The sequence below is a fragment of the Panthera onca genome, chromosome C2 (assembly GCF_046562875.1).
Source record: "Panthera onca isolate mPanOnc1 chromosome C2, mPanOnc1 haplotype 2, whole genome shotgun sequence".
Lineage (NCBI taxonomy): Eukaryota > Metazoa > Chordata > Mammalia > Carnivora > Felidae > Panthera > Panthera onca.
In genome coordinates this window covers 143993389-144013097 of record NC_138347.1, presented here as the reverse complement: position 1 = coordinate 144013097, position 19709 = coordinate 143993389, and the positions used below count along the sequence as shown (strand labels likewise).

The 19709-nt window shown below is 42.6% G+C and overlaps 1 non-coding gene across 1 annotated transcript; it reads left to right on the top strand.

Annotated features, from left to right (window-relative positions):
* The first annotated feature begins 7952 nt into the window (after positions 1-7952).
* LOC132684466 (small nucleolar RNA SNORA71) lies at positions 7953-8084 on the top strand. Its single transcript, XR_009612677.3, has one exon. It is a non-coding gene; the product is annotated as a small nucleolar RNA SNORA71 (small nucleolar RNA).
* The last annotated feature ends 11625 nt before the right edge of the window (positions 8085-19709 follow it).

Here is a 19709-nt window from a genome sequence, read left to right as displayed (position 1 = left end):
TCGTGAAATTTGTGAAAAGCAGCTTCCAGTAGCAGAAGCCTTGTTAATTGTTACATCAAGAGAGTCTTTTGTTTGTTAAACTTGTTCTTTCTTTGCGAGTCAAAGCAAAACGGTATGTATGTACTCTATTATGAAAAGATATTTTACTTGATTAGTTAGGGAACTGTTATAACAAATACACAGATAGCCTCTCTTTGAAACCTAAGGAAGTTATAATAAAAATATAGAAACATACTAAATATGTCTCCAATGTGAATGTCACTGTCTTAGTTGCCATTCCCTTGTATGGGACACAACCTGGACATCTGTAGGCAGCAGATGAGCTCCTGTTGGAGACGCACGTTCGTAGGGTCTGGAGACCATTTCATCAGCATAGCGTAAGTACTAAGCAAGCAGGCATTACTTTTCTACAAATAAAAACAAAATTTAAAGTCATTAATCTGATCCATCTATTCCTTTGTGATTTCCTCCATTGGTTCGCTCTTTGGTTTGGCTTATAGTTATTTCCCTGAGATCACACACTGATCATCCATATTTTTCTGCTATTTTTTACATTAAAATACCTTTTAATTCTGTTAGGTTTATTTTAATGCATGATATATAGTGAGAATCTGCTCTCAAAATTTTATCTATTGTATACTCACCCTCCATTTCATAATCTCTCTCTACTCATTTCCAATGTCATTTTTATCATAACAATTTTTGATAGAGTTTGCTTCTGTAATATCTCTTTCATTTGTACCTATTCTCGTACCTTTAACATGCTATTTTATTCAGTATAGCTTTATAATGCATTTTATTATTTGGCGAGATGGATCTTCACTCATTAAGTGTTGCTTCCCTTTTTTCATAAGACATTTTTGCCGATTCATTCTTTCAAAGTATAATATAGGACTTGAAAGCATGGAGATAAAGAGAGAAAAGGTATTTATTTCAAGGAGGACAAAAGACAAAGAACTTCCAGTAAATAGATGGACAGTAATGTTGAGTTTGACAAAGAAAGGTCATCTGTCTCATCTCACCGATCTGGAAGCTAGAATTTATCCTCTGATATCAGCTCATCTACTTAAGAGAACTGGAGAAGGAAAAAATACATAAATACTCTAATATCAATGTGTGTGAATACTGCAGGCTTACCACAGCACTTGCTTCTTGAATTTGCTCTTCAGCACATGGTGTCTAAATAGAAAGTTTCTGACAATATTCTGAGAGAGTAAAATTTTATTTTATAATGGTTTTTCCTACACCTGATATGGGCTTCACGCTGCCCTCCCTGGAAAACTTACCTCTCACCAACTTTCGCGAAGTGTCATATATTCTTTTAGTAAATCTGAGTCAAGATTCAAGGAAGCCCTGGTTTTATAATTGAGAGGTTTTGGCTTGGTTTCATTTTGAGGTTTGGGGGATGATAGAAACTCAAAACAAAATGAAAGCTCTTTAAATCCTCAAACCTCCATTTTATAATAAATATATTGTAATGCCCTCTGTTGTGGCCCAAATGAAATTTAATTTGTAATAAATTAACCTGCCTACACCCAGATTTTTAAAAATCAACAGAAGTCTAACTTTAATATACAGGATAAATAGAAGGAAAGAAATGTATAATTTCCATATGTAAATGCTTGGTCACAGTCACACCGAAAGGTGTAAGGAAGTTGTTAAATATTTACACTCCGGGTAGCAATCACAGTGAATAAGACGGCTACAAAAGCAGAATGGAGTGCGCAGTATTGGCAACTCAAAAGCCTAAGTGGAGAGACCGTCAGTAATTTGCTTTTCCAAAATGGTAAACCTCTGTTGATAACGTTCAGTCTAAAACACAATGCAATCCTTTCTTGATTTTTAGGTAGTTGCATACTTGAAGCAGGCAGTGTATACACGAAGCAAGTTGGAGTCTGGAGTCGTGTCATCATACTCATGCGCTTTCTGAACGCATTCCAGAAGTGCCATAAACTCTTGACATTCCTACAGGACAGATCTTCATGGATCACCAAGTGTGACCTTCCCAATATTATAATGAGATGGAATACTAGGTTGACAATGATCATCTCAAGTATGTGAGACGCAAGTGAATGTGTATAGAAGCAGGGAGAGTGGGTGGAGGACCCCCCCAAAATGAGCTCTCAAGCCCAAATTCCAAAATATGTAGGAGAAACTAACCCCAAGAAATTCAGCCACTGGAATCAACAATCAGGAGATAGAGTCACCCCTCACCAAAAAATATATTTTTTTAAGTATAGAAGAACCGGAAATAATTTTATAAAGTCATCCGCCATGAGCTCTGTAGCTGTATAAATAAAATACTTTCGCTTCCAAAAGACCTGCTGTTTTTCAGTAGGATACTTCAAATGGTGATTATGTACACAGAGTGAGAACGACATCACCTGAGCTAGATTTTTATTGCTTTTTGTTAAGTAAGTCTCCTATGCCACTTGAGGGAGGAAAAGCTTATTTCAAACCAAATTTTTAAAAATGTTGACTAACCAGTAAGAAATCTCAGGGGAATATTGGCCTCCTAGAAGTTCAGAATCAGAGACCTCAGACTCTCCACCAGAACCTCAAATCTGTCAATACCAGCCGTGACACCTGCCTAACCCACTTTCAGTGAAATCACTGCTTCTGTGGCCCATGCTCCTTTCCAACTGTAAATAAAGTTCTTTCTCACGCTAATTAGAACATGACAGGGAATGAGGTGAGGCCATAAACTCTGGAGCAGAAGTAAGTTTGAATCCTGGCTCTGTCACTCACCAGCTGTAGGAACTCGGGCGAATGATGTACCCTCTCTGCATCTCCATTTTTTCACCTGGCAAATGGGGATAGTAATAGTGCTTATTGCTCTGGTTGTTGTAAAAATTGAAAGCTAAGTTTTATGGAGGGCTTGAGACAGTGCCTGGGAGACAGCCAGTGCTACAGAAAGGTTGCAGGAAGTCCAGCCTTGGTCTTCACTGCTCTCTTTGAATGCTAGAAAACTGCGAGAGTCCCAACTAAGGATCCCAGGTCTTTGTAGGATTTCTCATATTGCCTGATTTTTATTCTCTGTCCATCGTTATCAGGCTCCAATTTGGCAATACTCTTGGAAATTGGGTTCCTGGATTGAACCTATATCTCTGCCATGTAGAATGTATTCATGCAGCAACTTAAAATCAATGCCTACTGCACTTCTATGAATATGTACAAAAAGTTATTCATATAAGGAGCAGGAATGTCCATTGATAAAATGGGTCCAAGAGCTCTTTTTTGTGTTTTTATAACTGAATTCAATTTATATTGGGAGTCCCCACACTCCTGGATGGTAAAGACTTAATTTGAGTTAATTCAAATTCAGACTCCCTGGCTTGCCTCAAGTTTACATCAGAATTCTGGGGGCCGCAAGGTTCACAGAACTCATCGAGTCAAGGTGTCAGGATGGAAAGGAAGAGAATATCTGGTTGTCAGTGCGTATCTACGCTATCATCCACTCAGAGGTTCTGGTTCCCTTCTAGACCTCAGTCATTGGTCATTGCTGCCAGTATGGCACCCTCCGGCCCTACCCTGCCATTCCCATCATTAAAGCCTCTTTAAGATCCTGACTCTCCTCTGAGTCACATTTCTGTGGGGGAAAATTCCGCTGTAGGGCATTGCTCTGATCTGGGGAAAGCTTGCATTTTCCAGTCCTAGACTCATCTGCTGTTGCAATGCCATTCTCTGACACAAGGAACTCTTGGAGGCTTACACCACCCGGAGCACAGTTAAGCTTCCTCATCAGGCTCGTGGCCAGGCCCGGGGCTCGCATCTCCCCCGTCACACCCCCAGGAACCACCCAGGGACAGAAGCCTGGGTCTCCTCTGCTCTCCTACCTCCAAACTCATCCCATTTCCTCAATCCTCAGCTCACCCCCCCTCCCTCCAACCCCACAATTGCTCGAGAAAGCCACCAGGTCTCATCATGCACCCTCTGCAGCTCTCCATCACTCAGGATAGGAGATCTTTGTTTACCTCTGTGAGGGAGACACTGGCTCTGATTCATCATGTATTCTTCCAAATGGGAAGAGGCTTTTTTGAAAAATGGTCACTTGTTAATTTCACAGCATTTTAAAAGTCTACCTTCTCCTATGCTGCCACTTTCCCAGGGACAGGAAGGCAAAATGCCTCATGTCCCCAAGTGCAAGTACACAAAAGGAAGGAGAGAGTTGGAGAGAATAGGAAACATGAGAAAGACCTATCAGTGAGAATCACACAATTTCTCACCTTATTACCTTTTTTGATGACGTGCAATCAAATTGAGGCAATTCTGTGATCAAGGGAAATATTTGCTCAGCCCCTACTGTAGGCCAGCATGGTGCTCAATGCTGGGGCACAAAGATGAATGAGAGTGAGCCCCTCCGTCTCACCCAAGTAGATCTCATTCTCTCCACTGCTTTGATTTAAGCTCTGTAATTTTTCAGCTATGGTATCATCTTCTCACCGGTTTCCCTGCTTCAAAGCTCATTGTCCCGTCTTTTGTGCCTGCTCCTTACCCTTCACTTTTACTAAAACGTACACCTAATTGTATTATTCTTTACTTAAAAATTTACAGTGGCTCCCATCATCTTTGGGACAGAATGCCAGGCACAGTCTTCGTTCTTAAAATTATTTCCCTTAGTTCTCAAAGCAATGCTGTCAGGTACCCATTGTGATCTCAATGTTATTAACAAGGAACCTGAAGATCAGAGAGCTTAAGCCATCCTGACCAAGCTCACAGAGCTGGCAGAATTAAGGCTCAAAATCAGCTTTCTTGCCTCTAGACCCACTGCTTTTAATGCTCCGGTCTCCTTAATTCATCTCCCCTCTTAGATTAAGGAGTGATCTATGTAGTAAGACTACCACTACCATTAATGTCATGACTACTAACACTACAACAAGTAACTATCACCTGGGATTTCATGCCCTCATTTATCTTCGATATAGAGAAGGAAGGAGGAGAAAGACACTTACCTAGTTGGTCAAGTCGGTCAATCAGCCAAACGAACCTTGGCAGTCCATGGGTAACAAATTTCGAGCCAAATCACCCTTGCATGCAGTGTATTTTATACAAAGACTTAACGATAAAATACTTAGTTTATAAACCATCACTGTGAGAGTAGAATAAAAATTCCAGTCTCCTGAATCTTCTGTCCACTAACCCAAAATGCAACAAATAAATCCACTAATCTAAACAAACAGAAACCTTGCCATAAGTTAGCCCCGTGTAACACACAACTTAACACGTTTGAAAGCTTTACAATATGACAATTAATTACATCTCTAGGAAGCATGTGGTACAGCTAAATGGCGATTCACAGGCAAACCTCAAAAACACCAACATTGCTTATGACTGTTAACCTCACTCAAAATTTTTTCCCTAGTGGTTTCAATATTCAGTTGGAAGAGTGACAGTTGGAGTTAATGGTTTTCTTTTCTCACCTTTCCTCAGAAACCAGTCCATCTCACTATTGCAGTGCTTTGCAACCTTTTTAAACCCATGGCCTCTTTGGATAAACCTGAAAATCTCATGACACCTTCCCTCCACCTCTGACTCCTACCCTGACCAGTGGGTTTTGTATGTTCAGAAAATAAATTCTATTTCCTGCATATCACGTCAGACAAGAAAAAAAACTATGGTGGTTAAGTTTTCGAATTATTATGTGACAAAGACATTTTGCTTTCCAAATATAAAAATATATTTTGACATTTTTTCCCCAAATCACATATTATCCACTCTTAACACCCCACCCTATCTTCCTCCTTTTTCCAAACATTGCCTGGACAGCTACAAATGACGGATGGAACACATTCCCTTATCTCCTCCAACAAAATAGTGGTAAAGGAGTAAAATAGGAAAAGGAGAGACTTGTTCACATTTTTGGAAGATGTAAAGCAGGTGGTGGAGTGGTGGCTGATGTGATAGAAGAAGAAGCTTAAACCTACAATTCATATCCAAGGGGACACCAAGGAGAAATACACTTATGTGCCTTGGAGAACTCAGCAGAAAACACAGGGACACATGGCCAGGGGTAAGGCTAGGCAAAAAAGGTGCCTGGATGGCTTGAAATCCCAGATGTGTGTTCATATCCCACCTTCCTCTATCCCCATGCAGACGTGCCAGCAGCCAAGTGCTCCATTGCCCACGACTGACAGCCAGGTTCTATTCTCCACTGAAAGTGAAAGGGAAGGCTTGTATTCAGAAGCACCAAATACAGAAGAGGGTCGCAGGGAGGTACAAGACTGTAAAAGGGGTAGTCTATTGAAAATTTTGCATAATCTCAACTCCTTTTGCAGAATCTCCTATCTTAATAAATGGAATTGTTGGTTTTTTTTTTCAGTTGTTTAGACAAAAAAAACTCAACAAATACCTCATACTTTATAAAAAATTAACCAAAAATTAATCATAGACAGAATGTAAAATATAAAGCTATAGCTGTTCTAGGGGGAAAAAGATGAGAGGAAATCTGCACAACTTGGGTTTGGCCAAATTTTTGAACATGAATCCAAGAACATATGACATGAAAGAAAATGGAATTTATCAAAATTAAAAATATTTGCTCTATGAAGAGCACTATTAAGAAAACAGAAAGAGCCACACACTGGGAGGAAATATTTGCAAATCATATATCCAATAAAAAACTTCTGTCTAGAATATATAAATAACTGTCACAATTCAACAATGAAAAACAAAGAAAACAAACACATCAATTTTTAAAAAATGAGCAAACAAGCGATATGGACACTTCACCAGGAAGATATATAGATGGCGAATAAGTATGAGAGATATTCAACAGGGGCTCCTGGGTGGCTCAGGCAGTTGAGCATCCAACTTTTGATTTCGGCTCAGGTCATGATCCCAGGATTGTGGGACTGAGCCCTGTGTTGGGCTCTGTGCTGAGCATGGAGACTGCTTAAGATTCTGTCTCTCTCTCCCTCTGCCAATCTCCCCAGTTTGCACATGCACTCTCTCTCTCACTCGTTCTCTCTAAGGGAAAAAAAAAAAAAAAAGATGTTCAACATCATCAGTCATCTAAGAAATGCAGATTAAAATCCCAAGGAGATACTACTACATATCTACTGAAATGGCTAAAATTTTAAACGCTGCAATATCACATGCTGATGTGTATTCGAGAGCAACTAAAACTCTGATCAGAATGCAAAAAGTTACAGCCATTTTGAGAACATTTTAGGAGGATCTTATAACGCATGTGATAAGGAGAGCCACATTTCTTGTTGTCATAGAAGGAACAGAAGTTACAAATAAACAAAAGGTAATGCTAAGAAGAACCCTATTGTGCTGTGTTGAAGAAGAAAGTCTCACGGTAAACTCATGATTTTTTAAACATGAACACAGAGGAATAGAAACAAATAAATATAGATTCATGTCTGCATGAGTTATAATAGATAAATAGACAAATATGGCTATCGATTTATCTATCTCTCCAAGCCAAGACTACTTATAAGTCCCAGAAGCAATGAAATCCCAGTAGCAACCTAGTACCTAGATCTTGGTTTTGAAATACCGTTCTATGATAAAAGAAACCAGGGTTTCTTGGACAAGTGGTTGATTCCAGTGTTGGAACAAGGAAAATAAAAAGTAGCCTGGGAGCCTTTTGTGATGCCGCAAAGGAAGTGTTATTGAAAGAAAAGAAGAAAGAAAAAGACCTGTGAAAAGATTAAATAAATAAGAAAGAAAAGGCAACTGTTCTTCACAACATTCCAATTAATAAGCATGCAGGGAATAAGGGAAATAGGAAATCATCATTAGAACACCACAGTAACAGGTACTTGAGCCCCTGATTCTCATGGAAAGGCAATATTGGTTGGTATTGTCTACTTCACATTTCTTTCATGTGATTAGAGAAGTTGAGTCCTATCTGGCTTTTGTCACAGATATTTTGAGTTTTCTGTCATGTAAATCCAATAGAATCCTATGAAGAGGAAGAGAAGGCTCTAAAAGTTTCATTTGACTCTTTCATTCAAAAGTGCTCTGGGCTGCCAGTGCCCTGGTCATTGATAGTATAGGGAGAGGAACCGCTGAAAGCATTTCCCCATGTTGGAAGAGCTCATCCTGTCCTTTCCAAACTCTGGAGCTTTCATACACATCTTTCTTTCCACTGATTTGTGTTACTTCCTGGTACCTGGTGCTGTGTGGCTTACAGAGTGCCCTTTTGCAGAGTAGGGCCCGGCCTCAGGGTGTTTCTGTTCATGGGCCAGTGGTGGAACCACGATAGGAGTCCCTCTTCTCCCAGGGCTCTCCCTGGGAAGTTTTCTTTGCCTCCCCATCACACCTCTTCCCACACCCTCAGCCCCATCTCTCAACCCTGATTACACTAGACGTTGGTGATTTGCTTGTCATGCCCCCTATGCTGTGATCTTGAGGGCAGTGCCTCCATCTTGGTGCCTGGCATGTAGCACCTAGACAAAACAAAACAAGATGGAGGAGACCAAGGCACCACATGGTGGGTCTGCGTATGTAGAGGCTCCATGATGCCAGGCCCCGGGGCCCTGAAGTCAGCCTTAGATCCTGAGGCTGTTGAAGTAAGTCCTAAGACCGTGAGTCAGTGACCCTCGGGACGACTTGGGGTCCGGGTTTGCTGATATTTCTTCCCAAGTTTCTCTTGGTGGTGTTAGTGGTCACCAGAGGGGCAAAGAGTGGAAAGGGAGCCCCCACATGAAACATCCTGAGAGCACTTCCCGCCATACACTCAGAGCATCAAGGATCAGCTCTTCACTCCACACAGGAGATCAGAGGGAAAGCACTGGGGCTGGGTCCGGGGTCCACTTCAGCTGGCTCTGAGTCTTAATAACGGTGCCCTGAGAAGCCATTGACAGGGAAGGCCAGCCCCAGGTCCCATTGCTATGCCTGGAATAACTTTAATGACCAAGAGTTTTTCTCTTGGATTGCAGCTGCTCATCACTTTCCCCTCTGCCTACCCATTCAAAACACCTTACAGGCTTGCTGAAAAAATGAACGAATGAATGAAGGAATGAATGATATAAGTTTCATTTGAGGAACATCATATTCTGGCATTTCCAGCAATGCCTCAACAGCCATTTACTTAATGACTATCATGGGCATTGGATGTACATCAATCCCTTCAGTCCTGAGAACAAATGATATATTATTATCCCCTTTTTGCAAATGAAAAACAAAATGTTTCTCAGAAAGAGTAAAAATTGGCCAGGCTAGCTAGTGTGGCCGAACCTAAAAACGAGTCTGTGTCTCATTGGCCATATTCTTTCCTCCATATTGCATGGTCATCTCAGAGAACTTTTAGAATACTTCCAACTGGCAAGTCGAGTTTAATTTTCCTTTTGAGGAGTGAGGAGCATACCGAGGAACAGGAAGGCTAACCAAATATCGCTGCTGACTTCTGATTTTAATGAGGTCTACTAGTGACATCTCACAGGTAACAACCCCTACAATCCTTCAGAAGGAATAACCCTAAGAAGTTCAGCCCAGGGACTCCCTTCAGTGACCTGACATTGCCAGAAATTATCTGAGAACTGGGAAGATGTCCCCCCATGTTGACTGAGGTAGTATGTCTCTACAGTTGCCACCAGTTCCTTCTCTTAGTACATACATGACATTCCACATGGAAGATGGGGTCTATCCTTCCATCCCTTTGACTTTGATCTGTCCCATGACTGCTTTGACCAAGAGCCACAAGGAGAGGCATCAGAGCACCACATGTACGAATGAAGGAGCCATGCTGGACATCCAGCCCTAGCTGAGCCTTCGGATAACTCCTGTCCCAGCCCTTTCAGACTGCAGTTACATAAGATCCCAAGAAGAACCGCCCAAGTGAGTCCAATCAACACATAGAGCCTAGAGATAATCATAAATTGTTTCAGGACGTTACATTTTGTGGTGGCTTATTACGCAGCACTAAATACCAGGAACCTTGCTGGTGCCACTTCACACTGATACACGGAGAGTACTGGGGACCACTGGTTAGCAGACTTTTTGAGGCATTTCACAGGAGAGAAGTGGAAAATTCAAAGCAGTCTCCCACCTTCTTCTTTAGCAGTGCCCCAAGCTCTCCAAGAACAGGGGAGGGAAGCTGCCTGCCTCTTGGCTTTACCTTCAACAAAGGCGAGCTTGTAAGAAAGGAAATATCAAAATTCTAGAGAAAGAAGGCACTGCAGAGGGTAGCACAATGGGTAAGGATGGAGTGGGGGGAATTCCAGTCACAGGGGGTAGTCCCCTGTTCTCTTTCATCTCCATCATCTGTTCATGCTTTTTTCTTCTAGAATGCTTCCCCCACCCCCATAACCACCATTCCTCTCAGCAAAGTTAAATTCTTAACCCAGTGCTCCTTTAACACTCTGTCATTCATAGCATTGCGATTCTTTCTTCAAATATTTGTCTTGCCCACTTGACTGTGAGTCCCTTGAGGGCAGGGGACATTGCTTTCATCATCCTGGTTATTTTCGTCTCTACGTCAAAAATGTTTATTGACTGAATGATGCATTTTGCAAGTAGGCCATAGCACAGTCTTCCAAATGTGTCTGTTAAAACATAGTAGAGCGTGTTTTGCTAATAATATTTGGAGGCAGAAATAACCCTTGCTATTTGTGTTTTGCTTTCTGATCTAACTACCAACGTCAGCAAACTCAAGTATATGTAGGGCCAGACAGGTAAAGTACATGAGAGAAGCAGGCCGGTAAGCAAGCACGTGGCTCATCCAAGGCTGGCAGCTGTCACTCACTCCAGTAAAGTACTGTCCGGTGGGACCAGTGTTGCTTCTAGAACGATTTTAAGGAAGTCCCGAATCCAGATTTTATGTGAAATGCTGGCCAAGCATGTCATCCAGGCAAATCACATCTCTGGTCTGAAGTTGGCCTGTATTCAGCCACTTAACAATCTCTAACTAGGAAATACTTCAGCCTGTCTCTACTCAAGTGTCTTCCCATGAAAAAGACTTTTATGACCACTCTAAAAAACTAGCACTGTGTACACACACACACACCCTGTAGACACTCATAGGCGCTCACTCTTAATCCCTTCAGGCTGCTTAATTTTTCTTCATATTTGTTATCACTATCTGGTATTATTCTGTATGTAATTTTACATATTTGTTTACTCTGTCTCTGCTACTAGGATGTCATCACCACTAGAACAGGGTCCCTGTCCGTTTTGTTGACTTCTCTATCCCCAGTACAAGTAACTGTATCTGGCACATACAAAGGACTAATGTAAACTGCCTGACTATTGAGAGTTCCTGCCTCCTCTGCTTTTCTGCTGGATTTATGCCCTTCTCAGATACTCATAGATAGTTTCTTGAAAATTCTCCCTCTCTAGCCCTGAGCTAGTGCCTTCCTAGACTGGTGAGTGGAGTTAACACTATCAAAAGAAACTCCAAGGGCCCTGACAGTTCTGCTTCTCACAGCCCAGGGCCTAGAAGGAGCTGCAATTCATCCAGCCTTCTCAGCCCTGCAGGGTCTTAGGAGTTTCCTGACAGGAAGGTACACTCAGCCCTAAACAGCACCTACATGTTTCAAAACGGGAAAAGTAAGGGCCTGAAGGGTCTCCGAGGAGCCTTTTCACTGGAGACTCTACAGTCAGGTCCTCGTGCTAACTGGGGAAGAAGACAGGACAGGGCGGGTGTTTCCATAGGAAGTAGTGCTTTTCTCCAACAAGAGAGAGAAAAGTAGTGCTTTTCTCTTTTTGGAGAAAAGTAGGCTTTTCTCCAAAGCCTTCAAGACCCCCTCTCCAGGGAGCCTGGGATGAGGATGGAAGCAAGAACAGGAAAGGCAAGCTGGGAGCCAGGACAGTGGTCCCCTGACTGTCCGTGTCCATGCTCTGCAGAGTGGAGGCTGGAGGTCTGGGAGGTCGGCAGACCCTGGAGGCACACATCTGAACATCTCGTTTTTTCATCACAGCTTTTGCCACATGTATTCGCTTTCTGAGCTACATTTGTTGTTACTTTTTTCTGTAACTGAATATGGTTTTGAAATTATTCCGTTTACTTGAAAATGAAATTTTATATGACAAACACAAATGGAAAACCAGGATCATTACATATAAATAGGTGACGTGCACATATGCACACACACCCCGTAAAAAACCACAGAAAACAAAATAATGCTTTTAAATCCTAGTTAGGTAAGTTGGTTGGCAAAGTTCTTTGTCTAAAGAACTCTTTGTGCTAATCGAAACTCACTTAGCCAGTGTAATTATTCTTGACCTTACCTGAAGGGACACAGCAGACCTAAAAAAAGGAGTAACTCTATGTAATACTGATAGCCGAGGTCATGACCCTAAATTCATGGCTATTCGTACACACCGGGAAACACAACTCTCAGACTTAGATATAGCCTGATACCAGAACCACCTGCAGGTAAAGATGGGGCATGCCAATGACAGGTAAACGGTTGAGTTCGGAATCTGTAACTGAAATATCTCAGTAGTTGCTGGCGAGTGGGGCCGGAGCAAGCAGGGGCAGCAAACGGAAAGAAAATCCAGGAAACATTCCCAATCACTTCTCCTGGCTCCTCCTCCTGCCTCTGGGCTGGGGCATCTCAATACACCATGTAGCCTCGCCTCCTCCAGTAAACTAGACCGGGCTTCTACATAGCCTAGTGATTTCTACATAGCTTAGTGTCCAGGATGGTTAAGAGCAAAAGCTTCAAGACTTTTTAACACCTAGGCCCCAGAATTGAACATTATATCTGCCACATCCCATTTATCAAAGCAATAGACTAGCTCGAGTTCAATGGGGAAGGAAAATAGATTCCACTTCTTACTGGAAGGAGTGGAGTATCACATCCCAAAGGGGTACAGACACAGAGGCATGACTTCTTGGGGGACTATTATTTTAATTTCTTTCTATGTATCTATTTCTGTGGACCTTCAAAACTCTGATTCATCTGATCAGACCCTGCTTTCCTTTAAAATTATTGATGCCATTGTCTTATACATAAACTGAGTTGGGAGCTACGAAAAGGGGCTCAGTACCAATTCAAATGAATTTAATGTAAGCACTCTGATTCCCCAGTTTGTAATCAATACACAGAAGGAAGGTGGTTTTTTTTTTTTTAAGGACGGCACTTTTCTTTCTTTTTCCGTAGCTCCTGAAAAGTTAGGTCCCCTCTAACTGGAAGTGATATTGGTGTAGCACAGTGGTTCTCAAATGGTGGACCACTTGGGAACGTGTCAGAAATGCAAATTATCAGGTCCCATCCCAGACCTACTGAATCAGAATCTCCCCGGGGTGGAGCCCAGCAATTTGAGTTTCACACACTTTTCAGGTGACTCGACTGCATATTGGAGCTTGACAATCACTGATTGGTTAAACCTATTACTGGATTCAAAATCCCATCTCTATTACTTTTCAAGGTGCACGACTTTGGGCAATTTACTTCATCTTTCTGTTTCTCTGTTTCCTCCTCTGCAAAAGGATGATAGTAAAGAAACCTACCTCAGTGTTGGGGAGAGGATAAGACAAAGTAGCAATATAAAGCACTTAAAGAGCCTGGAGCATTCTAAGTATTGTGTAAGTGTTGGCAACTATTGTTAAGGAGTTCTAAGTACTGGTTGTAATGGACCATGGTCTTTCAGAGTATCAAACTGGGTTGGATACAACTAAGGACATTTTTGAGAGGAAAGATTTTTTTAATGTTTATTTTGAGAGAGAGAGCAGGGAAAAGGGGTGGAAGGGGTGCAGAGAGAGAGAAAGAGAGTAAGCAGGCTCCACATTGAGCCTATGTGGGGCTCAGTCTCACGACCATGAAATCATGGCCTGAGCCAAAGTCAAGAGTCAGATGTTTAACTGACTCAGCCACCTAATCATTCCGAGGGGGAAAATTTTTGACTGCAGGTTGGAGGACAAGGGAAAGCATTGCAAATCAGGATGCTTTCAGCTAGAGCTAAGTGGGGAAGTGGAGATTTCTGCCAGCACTATTGTGTTAGAAGCAGGTATTAGCTTGGTTTCCCCAGTAGCAGTTTTGAATCCCATCTGTAGTGTTAGAAGTATGGCCGAAGGTGAATAAACTTTGATTTAAGAGTAAAAGGTAGTAATGCTGAATTTGCTATAAAAATCCTGTCACATAGGTTACCTGTTATATAAAAGGATTGTAGAATTGGAGGGCACCTACCTCTCTCCACCTGTCTCCTCCATGGTTTACCCGCTGTCTTTCTTCAAGTGTGCACTCCAAGTTCAATTCTCAGTCAGCCCTTCCTGAGCATTCTCCTTAAAATTCACACACACACACACACACACACACACACACACATACACACCCCTACACATACACACACAGGTTTCTTATCCCTCTTCTCCCTTTTATTTTTTACCCTTAAGAATCATCCCCATCTCATATGCTGTGCATTCTATTTACTTAATTTTCTGATGGTGACAGACAAATCAGGTCAAAATCTGTTCTCAGAGGGCAGAGACATTCATCTGTTTTATTCTCTGCTGTACCCCCAGTGCCTGGCACCTCGTAGGTGATCAAAAACGATTCTTGAATGAATGAATGAATGAATGAATGATATTAGTGCCTCTACTGCTTTGCTCCATCAAATTGAGAAGGAGATGAACAGAATCTGGAGGGGCACCTGGCTGGCTCAGTCAGTAGAGCATGTGACTCTTGATCTCAGGGTCATGAGTTCAAGCCCCACATTGGGCCTAGAGCTTACTTAAAACAAACAAGCAAACAAACAAACAAATATAAAATAGGAGCGCCTGGGCGGCTTAGGGAGTTGAGCTTCTGGCTCTTGATTTTGATTCAGGTCATGATCTTGCTATTTGTGGGATTGAGCCCTATGTCAGGTTTCGGCTGATAGTGCGGAGACTGTTTGGGATTCTCTCTCTTTCTGTCTCTCTGTTTCTCTCTCTCTCTTTCTCTGTCTCTCTGTCTCTGTCTCTCTCTCTCTGCCCCTCCCTTGCTCATGCTCTCTCTCTCTCAAAATAAATAAATATTTTTTTAAAACCCTGTAAAATAAAATATTTTTAAAATTTCAAAAGAAAACAAACCGGAATCTGGAGAACTGAGGTTTTGACTCGGGGAGGGGGAGGCTTAGGCCCTTCCAAAAAGATGGAGCCATTAAATACCCAGGGAGTTGCAGTCACGACGCAGGATGTTAATCTGCCCCTGCTGTTTCACCAGGCACAGTGGTGGGTGTTTTGTGCTCAGTCTCTACTTCCAGCCATCACATGGGCGTTCCTACCTTTACAGATAAGGAAATGAAGGCTCAGAGACCTTCAAGTAAACTGTGTAGGCTCACACAGCCGGGAAGTGGCCGTGCAGAGGCCACATCCCAGATCTTTAACTTCAGGTTCAGGTTCTGTCCTCACTGCCAATGTTGAGGACGAATGCTCAGAAAGGTGAACTTGGAAGGCTGACTGAAAATGGAAAATAGGCTTCACATTTTTCAGTTTCATACCTGCTTTTGTAACAATGCTATAACGATAATAACTATAATCATTTGTATTATCCTAACCAACATTTACTTGGTGCTTAGCATGTGAAGATACCTTACAAGGATTATCTCATTTAATTCTCAAAATGAGCCCTCTGGGATATATTCTTTTATTATTTTATAATAGATGGGAGTAAAGGCCTAAAGGGCTTAGAGGTCGAAGGACGTACTTACCTAAGTCACACGGCTACTGAGTGGTAAAGTTGAGGTCTTTTATTGGAATTGTAACATTAGAAAACCAACAACCTGCAGCATTCACACCAGCAATGTAACCAGGTTACACGTAATCCCACCCACTGCCTATTGGTAAATCCAGCCCTGATTTACACTGACATTTGTAAATCTCAGAATGCCTTCCTGATTACCTACCCTGGTGACAAGCAGAGTCACTTAAAAGTAAGAAAAAGGAGAATGAACATAGAGGGTTAGTGAGGAAGTATATTTCCTTGACCATCATCTTTTTTTGTAGGCGCTACACGTTTGTTGTTTCCCCAAAAAGATGAGGGGACTTCAAATCAGACCCGATGCTGGATTTTCACGTTTTCTGCCATGTCTTTAAGAATTTCCCTAACCGTGAGGATGGGAGGAGAGACTTCCCATAATTCCCTGCCCACCATACCCCCGGCCCTAGTCCCTGCTTGCCAAATCCTTTACGGTGGTTTTCTGATGTGAGCTATTATCCAGGAGAGTTCCAGAGCGACATGTGAACTCCGTTTCTTGGAGGGCTCAACCAGAATTCCCTGAAGTGAACGCTTAGTCTTTTACCTACCAGCCTCCCTCTTTTTATAGTTAATCAACTGGCTAAATCCTCTGAAGTGAAAAAATGCACATTTTGTTGTCTGTGACTTACTGAGGCTGAATGCCTCTCACGATAGCAAAGTCTAAGAAACGACTATGTATTAGGGATGAGTGATTTCTCACACTTAATCTGTCTCTATCCAAGACTGCCAAGTTGGTCCACCGGGCCCCAGAACTGAGATATCACATTTCCCACATTTCTTGCTTCTCTTTCTACTTGTGCTCCATTATTTATTAAGGTCTTGAGTGTACCTGGGGTTCATCCCCAGCTGGGGTCAGACTCTTCAGACCCTCCCTCATTCTCAGGAGCTAGATTTTTATAAGGGTGTGAAAGACTCCTACCCCTGCAATTCTACAGTCAGCCTGTTCTTAAGAACGGAAATGGAGACACAAAAGCTCAGCTGAGAGAAGGTATTTCCAAGACTGGAGATCCAAAGGCCAGGATACCTTCTGTTAAGGTTTCTTTCCTTTCCCTCCTGGGTTATGGCGAAAGCTAATGAATTGTTGGTCTCCATCAATTCAGACACTTTGCTTGGAGGTAATAGAAAACTGAAAGTGTTCCTCAACCTCCACCATATAAATGCAAAATCCAGGGGTAATTTAGAGTTTTAGGAATACTGGACACAGGTTCAAAAACTATCCTTAGACGTCATGTTTTCCCCATCTCTTCCCTTTGCTTCTTTCTGTGTCCACTTCTGTCTCCAGCAAATGTAGCAGAAACTGTTGGCTTCCTACACACGGCTCTCATACACCCTCACCTGGTGCCCTTTTGCTTCCTTCCAGTGCTTCCTTGTCACCTGGCTCTGAAGCTAGCATTGCCTGCTGCTGCCCTAAGAGCCAGACATTCCTGGGATTGTAAACTCCCCAGGGGCAGACCCTAACCGTGGCTCATGGGAGCAGAGATATAAATACCCCAACTCCCTCCCCCGTGAGGGGAAAGACTTTGCAGTTGACCTTGTCTCCAGAGCCACCTCACCTCCCGCAGAGCTTAGCCAGAGCTACAGAACTTTGCCTGATTCTGTACTTTGCTTGGCTGCCCAACCTTCCCCATCTGACTTCCATCCTTCCCCTCAGGTTTATCCTAAAAACAGAATCCTTGTATTAGGGGAATCCTGCCAAAGACAGGAGGAATCTTTGTACACGCTGGTCCAAACATTCTGGGCATACATCTTTCTCACCTGAAATCCACAGCTGTCCAAGCAAAAGTCCCTTAATTTGATTTGATTTGACTTTGACTGACTTGACTCAGGTACTCACCCCTAAGCCAATCATAGTGGGCACAGGCTATGCATGATGTTTGGCCAGACCTGGGTCCCATGCCCACCCCTGGATCAAAAGTAAGGCCTGAAACCTGCCCAATCACGTGGACGGAGAGCAGAGCTGGTGGGAGGGATGGTTCTGGCTCTTTGGGAAAAGCAGGGAATGAATGCTTTACAACGGTGTAGCAGGGATCCGCAAACTCGGGTCCACAAGCCAACTAACTGCCTGTGTGTTTAAACAGACTTTTATTGGAACACAGCCATACACCTGTGTTTAGGTATTGTCTATGCTGCTTTTAAGCTAGAATAGCAGGGCTGAGCAGCTGCCCCAGATACCGTACAGTTGGCAAACCAAAAATATTTACTACCTGGCCCTTTAGAGGAAAAGTTTGCTGACCCCTGAAACACAGCATCATTTCAGGATATGCTCTGATATCAGTTTGTGGCACATCCCAAGGAAATGCCAGGAAGTAGTTAATTGGTGTCATCACACGTTTAGGAAGTTTGAAGTTGTTTTCTTCAGAATCTCCAAATTGAGGGAGGGGTAGACGCCCTGCGGCGGTTGGCAAACTGTGTACTGAAACACAACCCCCCCCCCCCCCCCCCGCTTTCCCAGGAAGCTCCTGTGGGTGGGAGACAGCTGAGTGGGTGGGAGGTCAGCACACAGGACCCTCGGAATCCCTCCCTGTTTCACATTTACCTGTTTAGCTAGCAGGCTGAACTTGTGGCACTCATGGTTTATATTGCAAAAACTTGGTTTTTAGTCTCTCTCAGTCTTGCTCCGTGGGAACTGTCCTTTTCCACCTCTGGACACAAAGTAAGGCAGCCTGTGACTTTTCTGTCCAACCTTAGTTAGCACAAAGTCCTGCAGTCCGATTAAGTCACCAAGAATCTTAGCTCAGAGATTAAAATGTAGGATATCAAGTCACATTTTAACAAAACAAAGCTTCCCTCAAAGGTGAGGTTTCTGTGCGCCCCCAAGCAGCCCACTACTGCCTTTAGGGAAAGGGGGTGCTCATCTTCTTCCCCTCTCCTGCTTCTCCACCTGCCCCTCCGCGAGCTTCTACTTCCGCTTCGGTTCTCTAGCCTGTTCTGATTGGAGCAGAGTGGAGGGCAGAGCATTAAGGGCAGGAATGTTTTCACTTGTGTGCTTCTGTCTCAGCTTTGCCACCTCCAGCCCTCACTGGTATTCCAAACTCAATTTTGCTCTCAAGAGACACTTCTCTTGGCTTCTTTGGAGATTCCCCACCATTGAGAAACTTTTTAGATTACATCCAGACAAGGACTCACAAATAGAAACACAAACATATACCCTTTTTTCCTGGCGCTGGAACGTTTGCAGTGAAAGTGTTTTCTTTGGCAAAGTTCTCCCGACCTAGAGGTATCATGAAGAACTAGGTTAAGTCTTGGGAAATTCCATAAATGATGTGACAGCTTTGGTGTCAAAGTAGGAACCCAGCAGAGTAGGTAGGTAAGTGCTTCAGAAATCTTGACAACCTAGAGATAAGCAGTGCTTCCTGTTTCTTTTCTAACATCAAGATGGTGGTTTCCTGTAGGCTGTTGATGTGTAATGATTAGAATTTCTTTGATAGCACATTAAGAAAGTATTTTAATTAAAGTGCTGCACGTTGGATGAATAAGGAGGCAAGGGAATCCTATACAACTCGAGGTTGGATGAAAAATATTTTGCCTGGAATAAGAAGAAAAAGGGAGACAATAGAACAAGTCATGAACTTAAAAGAAATTTTCTTATGCATCAGATAAGTCTATTAGGCTTTGCATCTTTAGGTTCCTTTAATAGATGGAACTGGAAGCATTTCTATTTGAACTTCCAGATTCTCTAACAAAGGATCAGAAATTCATTCTTAAGAACTGACTTATGAGCAAACTGGCATTCATCGTGTGATTGTATGTTTTCAGATAGATACACATATCATCCAGCTGTAATTTTCTCCTACTCTGGGCAGGATTTCCTTGATATTGTTTCTTCAAAAGATGCTCCTGTTAAAGCCCAGGAGAAAAAGACTCAGAGAGGTTAAGCAAGTGAGTAGGGTTTTTGGCAAAGCAGGTGCCAAAACCAGAGCCTTCAGACTTTCAACCCATTTCCCTTCACTCTCTATTACACTGCGTCTAGGGCGATGTATTCCGGACATTACCAGATGTTCTAATTTCTAAAACATGGCTCCATAATATGAACTTCCCCACCTCGTCCCATTCCTTAGCAAAGCAAGGATGGATTTG